The 9,683-nt window shown below is 46.7% G+C and overlaps 1 long non-coding RNA gene across 1 annotated transcript in view; it reads right to left on the bottom strand.

The window, feature by feature from the left end:
• Window positions 1–475: 475 nt before the first annotated feature.
• LOC115096275 overlaps window positions 476–9,683 on the bottom strand; it is a 77,688-nt gene continuing 68,480 nt past the window's right edge. The window contains exons 2-3 of the long non-coding RNA XR_003858014.1: window positions 2,857–2,942; window positions 476–794 (exon numbers count right to left, since the gene is read on the bottom strand). This is a non-coding gene — a long non-coding RNA (uncharacterized LOC115096275). The remainder of the gene's footprint in view (window positions 795–2,856; window positions 2,943–9,683) is intronic.

The following is a 9,683-nucleotide window of genomic DNA, read 5'->3' as shown; positions in this document are numbered from 1 at the left end:
TGTAAAGACATCGTTCACATCTGGAATAGGAGTGGAGGGATACTGCTGAACAAGTCCCAACTGCTAAATATGCAGAGGAAAGGCATGGAGCCAAAAGTCAAAATTACTTACAAGAAATAGTCATGTTTCATAATTTTACTACACCTCAGTAATATATTCAAAAAGTGTGAAAAAAAGGCTTTTTGGTTTCTTCCCCCACACACACATGAGACCCTTTACATGAAAACAAAAAAAAACACCCACCTTTATGCTACATATATTCCACAGTTTGAGGGATGTTAATAGTCTGCAGTTTTCTGATTTTTATGCTAAATAAATCCTATGCAGTTGATTCATCCAATAAGAGCTGGCAAAGAGCCTGAGCTGAATAGCTATTCAAGAGGACTGGATGAATTTCTTATGTGCTAACCTGAGTTTGAAAAGAGATTCTTTGAGAGCACAAATAGAGGCAGGTAGGCAGATAATTAGCTTTATAATGAGGAATTTTACATATGTCCTTTTCCATAGGGCTGAATACATTATTTGCCTCAAAATAAGCATGAAGTTCATTATTTCTTTTTTCAGATAAGCATGAAGTTCATTATTCCATGAAGTTGCTCCGATATCATCTGGAATTGGGTAGAGGAAGCCCAGAGTGTGATGTTGGCACAATCGAAGGACAAAAAAACAAAAAGGTTTGCCTACATTTCAATCCCAACTCTGTCTCATTTAAATATCCTCTCGAACATGTCTGTGGCCTAGGTCCTTAGGCCATGATTGGGAGAAAGTCAGCACCACATCAAATACAGAAAATCCTGTTTCAGAGTTCAAAAAAACAATCACAACATAGTATTTATTTATGTATCAATTCAATTTATATCATGCACTTCCAGAGCTCAGATTGTCAAGGTGCAAAGCATGGAAATTAAGCATGTGTAAAAACACTATAAAATATCTTTTACTATCTGTGCAGTCATTTAACTAAAATCTATGCCATTGACAGGGCAATTTGGCAAGCACATTTTCAAAGGAAAACTCCTCGCAGAGTTTCCTTTTGAAAATTTGGGGCTGGCCAGCACCGTGGACCAATTAGTAGTCTTGGATTTGGAACCTGCTGAGCAGCTGGCACAAAATCCATACCTTGAATTATACATGGGATTTGATTTTGTAGTGAGCCCTTCCCCACTCCTGGGCTACTCCTTTTTGGTATGAATAAAAGGGGAACAAGCAAGGGTGTTTTTACTCGCTGAGAGGGAAGGAAATTATCTCCCGTCAGTTTTATCTGGGTAACTATTTTCCTTCACCATAACAGCTTTCCTATCCACTAGGGGTCAGCACTCGTCTCTCAGCTGGCAAAATAGACCTTTCCTATATCTAAATTAAATTAAATTGCTTTCATTCTTTAATGTTATTATTTTAGTATCTATATAACCCTCTAAACCAGGGCACTATACAATGAATCACATTCAGAAACAAGTTCATTTTGAGAACAGCTTAAAATTCAAGTGGGTACCTGAGGCACTTCTACCCTACAGGACTCCACAAAGAGGATCCCCAGCAGTAATGTCTTCCAATAAAGAACTATGCCTTCTTATACTGTATGTCACCTGAGAGGGCCTGGGACATCTACTATCTATTTTGAGAAAAGAACCTATATGATAGAAAACACTTCTCATCTCCAAATATTTCAGCACAATATAAGGATGGGGTAGATTTTCAAAGCGTTACGCCTGTAAATTCCGGGGATTTACGCGCGTGACCGGACTTACGCATACCGGGCCAATTTTCAAAGGCCCGCTTATGCGCATAAATCCCCGGGATGCTCATAAGTCTTAGGGCCTCGGGAAAGGGGCGGGGCTAGAGACCCCCTGCACAGTGGCCATTTGCCACTGTGCTGGGAGATCGTGTGCCGGCAGGTTGCCAGCTTGCGCAAAAGGTAAAATAAAGATTTGGGGGGGCTAGGTTATGGCTAGGGGACAGGTAGGTTAGGGGAAGGGGAAGGGAGGATAGTGTAAGGGGTTGGAAAGTTCCCTCCCAGTCCGCTCTGAAATTGGATTGGACTGGGAACTGAGGAAGGCCGTGGGCTTTGGCATGCACAGGATGCACAAGTGTGCACCCCCTTGTGCACACCAACCCCTGATTTTATAACATTCGCACACCTGCACATGCATGTTATAAAATCAGGCGTCCATGTGTGCATGCCGGGTAGCGCACGCACATGGACACGTGCGTGCATCTTTGAAAAACTACCCAATAATGGCACCTCCGATGAAACCTCCGATGGAACCTCCGACCGGCACAACCCTGGCCTGCGCTCCCTGCGATCAGCGGTAGACCCATTGGGGTCCAGAGCAGGCCGCTGTCTTCCTCATCCTGTCGCCACGAGGTCGCACCTCCCAACCTAGTCGGACAGCCCCCCTGTGTTCTCACAGCTCGGCGACCCACCTACCTACAATAAAAGTAAGGCCGTGACCCAACTGCGCTCTCTTTCCGACGGCACCTCCGACCGGCACGACCCCGGACTGTGCTCCCCACGATCGGCGGTAGACCCATTGGGTTCTGGAGCAGGCCACTGCCTTCCTCATCCTGTCAACCACGAGGCCGCACCTCCCAATCTAGTTGGACGGCCCCCCTGTGACCTCACAGCTCGGTGACCCACCTACCTGCAACAAAAGTAAGGCCGTGACCCGACTGCGCTCTCTTTCTGACGGCACCTCCGACCGGCACGACCCTGGCCTGCGCTCCCCACGATCGGCGGTAGACCCATTGGGGTCTGGAGCAGGCCGCTGCCTTCCTCATCCCATTGCCACGAGGCCGCACCTCCCAATCTAGTCGGATGGCCCCCCCTGTGACCTCACAGCTCAGCGATCCACCTACCTGCAACAAAAGTAAAGCTGTGACTCCTGGCGTCGCAAGCCACGTTCCTGCCCAATCACGGCACCTCCCTCCTGGCGTAGAAGGCCCTTTAAAGAAGCAAGCAAGCCCTCAGCGTCTCGCCCCTTGGTGTGCTCCCCCTCTTGCTCCCCACTACCCCTCATTCCCTACCACCCAGCTACTTCCCTCCTCTCCCTTCTTGTCCCTTATAACCTTATAGCCTTTTAACCTTTTAATGCTTATCTGATTAAACCATTGTAACTGTTAATTGTACTTCTATCTTACTACAGTATTCGCCTTCCCTAAGGTAATCCAGCTTTCCATTGTTAATTGTACCACTGTGGTCAAACCACTATCATTGCACCACTATTGTTTACTACTACCTCTCCTCTGTTACATACTTGCACCACTGTTATTTACCTCCTTCTTACTACTGTACTTGCCATCCCTAAGGTAACCCAGCTAATTATTGTTAAGTGGACCTCTACTAATTCAACTTTCCCCCCTACTTTGTCCCTTCTCTTCCACCCCTGGCTGTCTATCACTGCTATCACTGTTCACAGTCGTTTCTTTGCTCCCACTCCCGGGTCCTATCACGACAACTTACCCAATCCTCCGCATTCACTACCCTTCCCACAGATCCCCATTTCTCCCTCATACCAACTCACCCATTCATCACAAATCCCTTCTCCCCATCCTCATCTCCCTCCTGATACAGCTACTAGGACTTGCAACCCTATTTATAGTTCTTTTCAATGCTCAATCTCTCTCTAAAAAAACCCCAATCCTTAACGATCTACTACTTGACTGCAAGCCTGAAATTTGCACATAGGTGTGCAGAATCCCCTAGGGCATCATGATTGGTTAGTCATGAGTCAGCTGGTAAAAATCCTGCAGCCCTTCAAGGATGTCACGGAGGAGCTGAGTTCCAGAAGTGCCACCTTGGCTGACATCATCCCTATAGTTCATCTCCTGGATGAACGTTTGGAGGCCTTTAAACAGGAAGAGGGAATGACAGTTGAGGTGCTGCATTGTCTGGACATTTTGCAGCAGCAGGTGGAAGAGAGATTAAGGCCTTTAACAGAACAGAACACATACATGCTTGCCACAGTCTGTGATCTCCGTGTGAAAGGGAAACTGGCCCTACAGTCCAATTGTCTCATATTGGTGAAGGACCAGTTGTTAGCAAAAGTCCGTGAACAGGAGCACCATAGGCAGAGACAGATTAGGCTTGAAGCAGAGGGGGAAACAGCGGGGGAAACAGCGGGCACTTCAGAGAGTTGTGCTGCTAGCCCAAGCAGGAGTAGCACTGTGTCAGCGACAGATAGTACCTTCTCCTCCACGTCAGAACGCCCAAGGCATGTTGCCCATAAAAATGCATCTTTTGTGCAACTGGCGAGAGAGAAAGCAGCTGGCATGAGTGACTCTCAGCCCGCCCAAGCAAAGGAGACACCAGCACAGGTGTAGCAGGATTCAGGTACTGGAACCAGGCAGGAACTGAAGCAAGACTCGGGTACTGGAATCAGGCAGGAACTGTAGCAGGATTCGGGTACTGAAACCAGGCAGGAACTGTGGCAGGATTCTGGTACTGGAACCAGGCAGGAACTGCAGCAAGACTCAGGTACTGGACCCAGGCAAGAACTGTAGCGGGATGACAGGACCCAACCAGGTACTGTAGCAGGCAGGCGGGAACCAAGCAAGTACCGTAGCAGGCAGGCAGGAACCAAGCAGGTACTGTAGCAGGAACGGAGCGACGAAGCAAGGCGAGTCACTCCGGGGCACAGCGCAACAGGAAACCGGGAGGCTAACCCGTTGCAAGGCAAAGACTGGATGACCGCGGCCGGCTTATCAAGGCTGCGGCGTCTGACATCAGGAGTTGGGCGGAGTCACCACTGGCGGGAAATGGCCTAGAAAAGCACCCAAGTGGCGCGCGCGTGCCTAGGAGCCGGGCATCCATGGGAGACTTTATAGCAGCGCAGCCCCAGCGGGGACGCAGCCAAACAGGTCGCAAACCAGGCCTCTGGAAGCGGGAGCAGGTCCGGGAGCTCAGAGGTAAGGGCCTGGCTGCGGTGCCCGCGGCCAGAACCGCAACATAGTATTCTGTTTTTTAATATATTTATGCACTGTAATTCATTGTTGAATTATGCAAACCCCCCTTGACCATGGCAATTTGAAAGTAATACATTTTAACACGATCACATCTGAGTGTAGCCAAAAAGATAGAATATAAAAGCTGCTAATATGTATTAAAAAAATAAATAAATACATAAAAAGAATGAGAAGGAGTAGGTGAAGTTTCTGTATGATCTCTTGGACAGACACTCCTCACTCAACTCACAGTCTTTGTTCTGTGCACTAAAGGGGATATAAGAGATCAAAGGAAGCATAAGACCTCCACCTTTACCACTAGTACCCATACAAGAAGGGGAAGACTGGTGGTTCTCCAGTGGGTAGGCTAAGGAAAGATGTTACTGTGATGGATATGCTAATATTTTGGTTAGTCCCTGCACCGAAGGAGGCCATATAGTATGGTTAGACAGGAGCTAATGGGAAAAAGCAGGCTGGGAAAAAGCTAAGATGGCTGCCAGTGAGATTACATTGCCCAGAATTCCAGAGGACTAGCAGCTGGCAGAACGGCAATCAGCTAAGCATGTAGAATTAGCAGTATGGCTGCTGTTGGCTGTTAGGTACTATAACAGGAGTGGAGTTCTACTGCCAGAAGAAAGGAACAACAGCAGCAGCAGCTCCAGCCCTCTGCTGATGAGGATGATGAGCCAGAGCCTGATTTATGAACATTGCCAGCATTTAAGCTACAGAAAGTTCCTTTTGACTGCTATTAAGAGAGACTTTCTTCTATTACTGAATCAGGGTTCTTTTGCCCTGAGTATGGGACCTGAGTATGGGACAAAGAAATGGATTCAATGTAGACCCTGTGTGTAGGAGTAGGGTAAACAAAGTAAAAGTGAAGTTGGCAATATTGAGAACTCTATAAGGTTAGAAAAGTTGTGCTGTGTTTAAAAGCTAGCTATAGTGGATCATGAGAATCTGAGAGTTAATAAGGTTAAACAGGATGCACAGCACAGTTGAGGAACATGCCTTTAGGTATTGGAAAAGCTGAGCACCTATTGTTACGGCAGCCGGCCATGAGGCCGGCCACGCTTACCCCCCGGAGCAGTCTGGCTTCTCTTCATGGCTCACCAAGCCACCTCCGCCCTCTCCGAACATGGTGGGGAGCCAACAATGCCGCTGCTGCGCCACCGGTCCAAGCTCCTGCTAGGCGCGCGCATACAGCTCATTCCCCAACTTAAAGGGGCCGTGGCAGGAAAGGCCTCCCGCAGTCCTGGATGTGATCCTCAGCCCCAGCACTACTTAAGGCAGCTCCTGCTGCCCAATCTTTGCCTCAGCAACAGGTCTCGCTCTCCGGAGTCACTAGTTGCTCTTCAGTTCCTGTCTCCGTGTCTTCCAATGCCTGCCTCCATGTCTTCCAGTGCCTGCCTCCATGTCTTCCAGCTCTGTGTCTTCCAGTTCCTGCCTCCTTGTCTTCCAGTTCCTGCCTCCGTGTCTTCAAGCTCCGTGACTTCCAGTTTCTGCCTCCGTGACTTCCAACTCCGTCTTCGTGTGTTCCTGCTTCCTAAGACCCTCGGCTTGCTTCTCTGGTTTCGACTTGGCTCGTTCTTGGATTCTGCCTCGTCTGCTGCCTTCCCTGACCTCTGGCCCGTCTTTGGATCCTCCTGCCCGCTGCCAGCCTTGACCCCTGGTATGCTCAACTCTGCCTTTTCCTCTCATCTTCAGACCTGCCTTAGTCCGGAGACCCACTCCTAAGTCCTGCCGGCCCCAGCACCCAAGGGCTCAACCTGCGGGGAACGAGGGCTGGTATATGTAAAAGTCTGGTTGGGTCTCCATCTCCAGGGTCCACCTCCCAACGGTGAGGGCCTGTGAGAAGCCCTCCTACAGGAAGCACCGACCTCGTCTCGGCCCAAGGGTCCACCAACTGCTCAGCAGGATAACACCTAACAGTCTGGGTAAAACAAATAAACATGGGTGCAGATTGCTTATTGCGGCGGCTTCTACCCCTAACTAATCAAGCTAGATATTTCACTTGGATGCAGCTCCATCACTGCTCTCTACATTAAAGGTGGGGGTGGAAGGGAAATAGAACCAAGAGCTAAGAGAAACAGATAAGTATGAGAGAGAAAATTTGCGGGGCAGACTAGATGGGCCATTTGGTCTCCTTCTGCCGTCATTTCTATGTTTCTATGTTTCTATGTTTCTATTACTAAGATAGACTGTGGTTTGTTTGTTTCTGTGTAGATACTAAAACCTACTTGAATAAATGTGACTACAGGTATAAAGGAATAATACCTCCAGGAAGAGAATGTTAGTGTGGCTGCTTGAAGCTTAAGAGGCTCAGGTGTAATAGCCAGAGGACAGGAAAACTGGTAACTCATTTCCTCCATAGAAACACCACTGGAGCACAGCTGGACTCCAAGATGGTGGCACGCTGAACGTTGGGAGAAGCTGTGTGTTTCTAGCTCTGCAGTGATTTTTTTCTTCTTTAAACAATGCCTCCTAAAAGAAAAGGGAAAATACGAGTTTTCCCTGCTGTTTCCTTACCTTCACCTGCAGTACAGCTGGAAATTACAAAATTTCTCAACACTTCAACAAAAGAACCAAGGAATGAGGATCCCGATGTGCCAAACGAAGAGGGAGCTTCGTTTGTGCCTGCGGAGGAGTTATCCTTGAGCCCTGATCTTAGGCAAGCTCCGACACAGAGGACTGGGGAAGTGTTGCAGCACGGACCGCTAACTGGGTGCACCGCTCTTGGACTGTGTGCAGACGGAACAGCGATGCCCGTGGCTTCAGGAGAAGCAGGACAAACTGGAACGGGGAAGTCCGGCACTCGGATTAGCGGAGGAACAGCAGGTACTGGGCTGGAACCGGGCACATTAAGGGCTGATGCCACTGGAGGTTCGCTGCCAAGTTCTAGTGGGGGAACTCCTTATTTTGTGCCCCCAGTAGTCCCTGAAAAGCCTCAAGTTGTCACTCTTGCAGTATTATGGGACATGATGGCTGGAATGACTAATGCTTTAAATGCTCTTAATGTTAAAATGGAGCATTCAATATTGCAGAATACAAACTTAAATTCTTAAATGCAGAATCAAATAAATTATCAGCTAAAGTTGTTGCATTAGAAGAGAAAGAATCTGGGACATTAGATTTCAAAGTGGCCACGGTTAGAGATAGAGAAATTCTTGCAAAAAGAATTGAAATATTGGAGAACAAAACCAAGCAATTGAACTTGCGGATGTTGAATTTTCCTAGAGTTATTGGGGAAACCCCGTTTACCACTTTGAAAAAGTTTTTTGTGGAAGTTTTGGAATATACGCAAGAAGAATTACCATCGATTAACAAGTGCTATTTTCTCCTTAGACCAGCTGCAACAAGCGCTGGTCAAAATTGGCAAGAGAATCTCACCGAAATAATTGAGAACTCCACTATTTATTTATTTATTTATTTAAAACTTTTTTATACCGGCATTCGTAGGACACATCATGTCGGTTTACAAATAACTGAGAAAGGAAAGGAAAGGAAATTACAATAAACAGGGGAGGGGTTAACTGGGTGATATACAAAGTAGAGGAGAGGAGAGTCAGACAGGCAGCGTTACAAAAAGAACCAATATACAAGGTTAGTTGGCATGTGCACTTGGGATATTTAGTATATGAAACTTATTTACAGTAGGACATGGGCAGGTGCACGTAGGAACGATTAAGGGGGGGGGGGGCGAGACGGGGGTGGTGGGAACCGGGTACAGACGGTGATAGTTTTCAGGGAGGAATTGATGGTGGCGTGGGGGAGTAGGCAAAGGAGAGAGGAGAGATAGAGAGGGGTGGGAGAGGGGGGATGGGAGAGAGGTAGTGGGCTAGGTTGGGATTGAGGTGGTTCAGGAGGACATTGGATAGGATTGGGTGGAATTGGGGTATGCTTGTTTAAAGAGCCATGTCTTGATTCCTTTTTTGAAGTGGCTCATGGATGGTTCTAAGCGGAGTTTGGCGGGTAGGGAGTTCCAGAGGGTAGGGCCCGCAATGGAGAAGGCTCTCTCCCTGTTTTGAAATATTAGAAAGAGCAACGCTCCTGGTTTCTTTCATTTCTTTATCTGACTTACAAGGTGTAATGCGAAAATATTTTAGAAAATTTCCTATATCATTTATGAATGCCAATATTAAAATCTACCCTGATTTGGCCGCAAGTACACAAACTAGACGAAGGGGGTTTTTAGCTCTTCGTCAAGAGGTTATTGATTTAGGTTTTTCTTTTATGCTTAAATTTCCTTGTAAGTGCGTCCTAAAAAGGGGTGGAGAAATATTTATCTTTTTTTCCTCTGAACAATTAAAGACCTTTATAGATTCGAAGAAGCCAGCTACATCTACGCCCATTAATGCATGAAGTAAAAATGTTGATAGTCAGCGTACCATGTTTCTCTTCTCTGAATTTTCTTTTTTTTTTTCTTTTTTAATATACTCTCCTTGAATTGCGTGGGGTCCAATATAGAAATTATTGATTTCTGGATTATGAGAAATATATGTTAAGCAATTGGCCTTAAAAAAAAAGGCAGTTTCTATGGTTTAAATTGTGAATGTTTATCTCAGTTTTTTCGAATTTGCAAAAATGATGAATTTTTGTAATGGAAAATGATAAATAAAGAATTGAAAAAAAAAAAGAAACACCACTGGAGATGCTGCAGTGTGAAAGCTTCTGCATTGAAATTCTGTAGAGCACTAAAGATTTGCCTCAGATTTGTCAGCTGTACCTTTTTCCCCTAAAATAGG

Source organism: Rhinatrema bivittatum, chromosome 7 (assembly GCF_901001135.1).
Source record: "Rhinatrema bivittatum chromosome 7, aRhiBiv1.1, whole genome shotgun sequence".
Lineage (NCBI taxonomy): Eukaryota > Metazoa > Chordata > Amphibia > Gymnophiona > Rhinatrematidae > Rhinatrema > Rhinatrema bivittatum.
This window is presented reverse-complemented; position numbering and strand designations above follow the sequence as displayed.